This window comes from Plecotus auritus (assembly GCF_963455305.1).
Source record: "Plecotus auritus genome assembly, chromosome: 2".
NCBI lineage: Eukaryota > Metazoa > Chordata > Mammalia > Chiroptera > Vespertilionidae > Plecotus > Plecotus auritus.
The window spans coordinates 99,652,187-99,656,781 of record NC_137771.1 but is presented as its reverse complement, the minus strand read 5'-3'; the positions used below and the strand labels follow the sequence as shown (position 1 = coordinate 99,656,781).

The 4,595-nt window shown below is 41.5% G+C and overlaps 1 pseudogene across 1 annotated transcript; it reads left to right on the top strand.

Moving 5' to 3' along the window:
- The first annotated feature begins 873 nt into the window (after positions 1 to 873).
- On the top strand, positions 874 to 1,355 carry LOC308241156 (pre-mRNA-splicing factor SPF27-like; annotated as a pseudogene). Its single transcript has one exon. The product of its transcript is annotated as a pre-mRNA-splicing factor SPF27-like (transcript).
- Positions 1,356 to 4,595: the final 3,240 nt, after the last annotated feature.

Genomic DNA, 4,595 nt, shown 5'->3' with positions numbered 1-4,595 from the left:
TTAATATTGTTAAATATCCATACTACCCGAAGTGATCTTTAGATTCAATGTAATTCCTATCAAAATACCAATGGCTTTTTTCACAAAACTAAAAAAAAAAAAAAATCCAAAAATTCTTACAGAACCACAAAAGACCTCCAATAGCTATAGCAATATTTAGAAAGAAGAACAAAGTTGGAGGTATCACAATACCTGATATCAAACTATACTACCAGGCTATAGTAATCAAAACAGCATGGTCCTGGCATACAAACAGATGCATAGATCAATGGAACAGAATAGAGAGCTCATAAATAAACCCATGCCTACATGGTTAATTAATAACAAAGGAAGCAAGAACATACAATGGTGTAAAGACAATTTATTTAATAAATGCTTGGAAGAACTGGACAGATACATGCAAAAAAAATGAAACTAGACCACCTTCTTACATCATATATAAGAATAAACTCAAAGTCGATTAAATACTTAAATATAAGACCCAAAACCATAAAACTTCTTTAAAAGCAATTTCTGACATTTTTCTTAGTAATATTTTTTGTGATATGTCCCCTTGGCCAAGGGAAACAAAAAAAAATAAAAATAGAGTACTCTATGACCCAGCAATTCCATGTCTGGATATTTATCTAAAGAAATCCAAAGCACTCATTCAAAAAAGACTCAGTAAACTCAAATGAGCTTAAGAATGGCGGGCTGGTTTTGGTGGCTGGAGCAGTAGTGGTGGGCGCTCTGTAGTATTGTTACCAAGGTTATGAAGGACCTGGTTCACGGGAAGGGGCTGCGATGCTTGGTGGAAGAGGAAACTCACAGATACCAACCTACTACCTGAGCCACTTCACATCCCTGAATTATTCTGCTTTTGAAACCTACTTAATGAGAAATGAATTTGAAAGACTGGCTGCTGGACAACCAATTGAATTGCTTGGTATGAAATGATATGAACCTCTAACTCCTTCCTCGAGTCAGAAAAATGACATTACTGCATCCAGGAATGTGTAAACAATTCTATAGCCCATTGAGAGCGTGAAGTAGTTTGAACGGAGAATCTGGAGTTAAAGTCACAGAGTGGATGCAATGCCTGGAAAGTGTATAATGAAAATTTTATTCAGATGCTTGAGCATGCACGAAAAGAGCTCCAGAGGTAATGAAACATATGCAAGATTTAGAATGGCAGAGAAAGAACCTGCAACTCACATCTGAATCTAAATGAAGAGAAATGGAGTCAAATTGGGTATCCCTATTCAGTAAGAATAATGAGATTGAAAGGACTATTGTGCAATTAGAAAATGAAGTCTTTCAAATGAAGCAGTAAAAATGCAGAGGCCAATGAAGAAAACATCTGGAAAGACAAATGAATGCGGTTGTAGAAGCAATTCAGGCTGGCTTCCATAAAAGGTCAGATACCAGCACGGTGAAGGTCAATAGCATCGTACGGAACTAGTCAGTGGTTAAGTGTTGAGAAAGCACAGAAAGTGGACTGCTATATTCTATTTGCACATTAGCAAAATACAATTTTCAACTTGGAAAAAAAGACATATGCACCCCTATGTTCATTGCAGTGTTATTTACAATAGGCAAATACCAAAGCAACCTAAGTGTCCATCAAGAGATGAATGGATAAAGAAGATGTGGTGCATGTATACAATGAAATAGTACTCGGCCATAAAAAAGAACAAAATCTTACCATTAGTGACAACATGGATGGACCTAGAGGGTATTATGCTCAGTGAAATAAGTCAGACAGAGAAAGACAAATACTATATGATTTCACTTATATGTGGACTCTAAAAACAAACTGAACTAACAAAGCAGAAAAAGACTCATAGATACAGAGAACAAACTGATGGTTGTCAGATGGGAGGGGCTTGGGGAGCTGGGTGAAAAAGGTGAAAGGATTAAGAAGTACAAATTGTCAGTTATAAAAATAGTCACAGAGATGTAAAGAACAGCATAGGGAATTTATTCCATAATCTACCTATATAAAGAGATAATATGCAAATTAGCCGGGACACTGTAACAGTCATGACCAGTTAGGAGGAGGTTGCGTGTGCAGGTGAGGCCTGGAGTGGAGATGGAGACAGAGATGAGGGGCCTGCCCAAGCCACCACGGCTAAGGGCTGGCCTAGAGAGAAGAAAGGAGTGGGTAGAGGGGAGAGGAGAGAAGAAAGAAGGGAAAGGAGAGAGGGGAGAGGACCTGCTCTCAGCTGCTATGGCTGAGGGTAGGCCCTCACCGGCAGTCCCACCTCTGCACGTGCACTGCAGAGGAACACCTTTTCTGACCACTCATTGGCTAAGCTGCCAGTATGCCACTCACAGTGTTCTTGGTAACTTGTCTAATAAGAATCCAAGAAGGTGATCTAGGGTTTTTCCACCTCACTCCTGGAGGAAAAAATGAGGGTCCGCTGCTGGAGGGTCTAAGAAATGTCATATCCTACCCTAGCTGGTTTGGCTCAGTGGATAAAGACTCAACCTGCTGACCGCAGGGTCTGGGTTCAATTCTGGTCAAGGGCATGTACCTAGGTTGTAGGCTTCTCCCTGGCTGGGGTCCAGGTCAGGGTTCATGCAGGAGGCAACCAATCAAAGTGTCCCTCTCACATTGATGTTCCTCTCTGTCTTTCCCTCTCTCTTCCACGCTATCTAAAAATCAATGGAAAAATATCCTCAGATGAGGATTAAAAAAAAAAAAAGAAGAAGAAAGAAATGTCATATCCTATCAAAGAGACATCTTGAAAATGCCTAAAGAAATTTGTCATTTTTTTGTAGTGAAGGGACTGAAGTCCGTGTTGATGAAAACACTTTGGGGGCTGTGGTAGTCAGCAGTGACAGCAGCAGCGAGGTGATAGGGGCGGTGCCTTCCCCTGATCAGCCAGGTTGCCTCCTGCAGAGGGAGGCCAGACTGTTAATTAGGCCCACACTGCGGGGAGCAGGCCTAAGCCATCAGGAGGACATCCCCTGAGGGTTCCTGGACTGTGAGAGGGGGCAGGTTGGGCTGAGGGACACCCCCCCCCCACCCAGTGCATGAATTTCATGCACCAGGCCTTTAGTATTGTAATAACTATGTATGATGCCAGGTGGGTTCTAGACTTATCATGGGGATAACTTCATAAGTTATATAATATATCTAACACTATGCTGTATACCTAAAATTAATATAAAATAATATTGAAAGTCAATTCTAATAGAAAAATAAAATAATTTAAAAAAGAGTCCTCCCTCTGAGGACAAGCCGGAGGCATCACAAAATAACTTCACGAGGTTTGAAACACTAGAGGGCTGACAGCCAGATTTATTAATCAGACTGTGGTAGGTCTTCAAGGAGCATGAGCTTCAGACTGCCCATGGTGATCGTGAGCACCTCAAAATGTTTGAGAACTAGGCCAGTGCCGAGGTCAAGTATGTCCAGGTCTTAAGTATGTCAGACGTGCTGATTTTCTGCTACTTAAACTCTCCAATTCACGTTCACAGTATTTACTCAATGATTTGGAGTGAGCTTTACATAAACCTAAGTGACATTTGACTCTCTTGGAAATGGATTTTTAAAATAAACCAAAAATTACTTGCATTGTCCTTTGTGTTTGCACATGAATGATAGCTAACATTCCTTATAAAATACCTAAATGTCAGCACATACTAAGCCTGCACAGTGATCTCATCTGACTCCCCTCACAATACTCTGAGGTAGGTTCATTTTACTCATTCATTATTATGATGAGTAGAGTTAAGCTCAGCCACTGTCCTGATCTGCCTCCCACCCTTTTGGAGGAGATGGTGTTAATAACCAACCACAGTTTTCCTCACAACACTCATGAGTGGTAGTTGCCAAAAAAGAGAGCTCCATTCACCAAGTAAAATTTAGTAGTTAGCAACTTGAAACTTTAGATGTGCATTTAATGAGAGAAAAATGATAACAAATGTTAACTCTGTTGTTGTGGTTAAAATCCTCCAATGACTACTTATGATGAGATTGGTTCCTAATTCTTCAGCAGAGAAAACTGACTGCTCAGGCCTACCTCACCTGGGCCTTGTTCTTCGGCCAGCTCTAGCAGTCAGGCCTCAAAAGATGTCACGGCCTGCACACATCAACACTTTGCACAGGCTGTTCCTGCTCCCTGGCACTCTTCTCTGCCTGCAGGCTTCCAGGGCTAATGCCTATCCCTCCCATTCTCAGACTGGGTTATAAACCTTTCTGCCACCTACCACCCTCATTAAGTTAGGTCCCCATCAGTCACGTACTCACAAAACCCATTGGAATTTTTCAAGATAAAATTGATCCTTTTCCTAATTAAGCACTCACTTGTTTAATCTGTGCCTCCTCTTCCCTCTGCTAGGCTTCAGAGTATGAAGACAAGAGTCCTGTCTGTTGTTATCTGCTCTATTTCAGCCCCTGGCATACTACCTAGCCCTTTGACATTTGTCAAAGGAAGAAGGAAGAGAACTTGTGTCTATTCCATCCTTTGAAATAACACACATCAATAGCAGCAGCAATAAACCCTGGCCACAGGCTGCACCCATGGCCACAGGCTGTCCCATGTGGACGTGCATTTGGCCTGCACATGAGCCCCTGGGGGTGAGTAGAGGTGAAATCCATCCAGGCT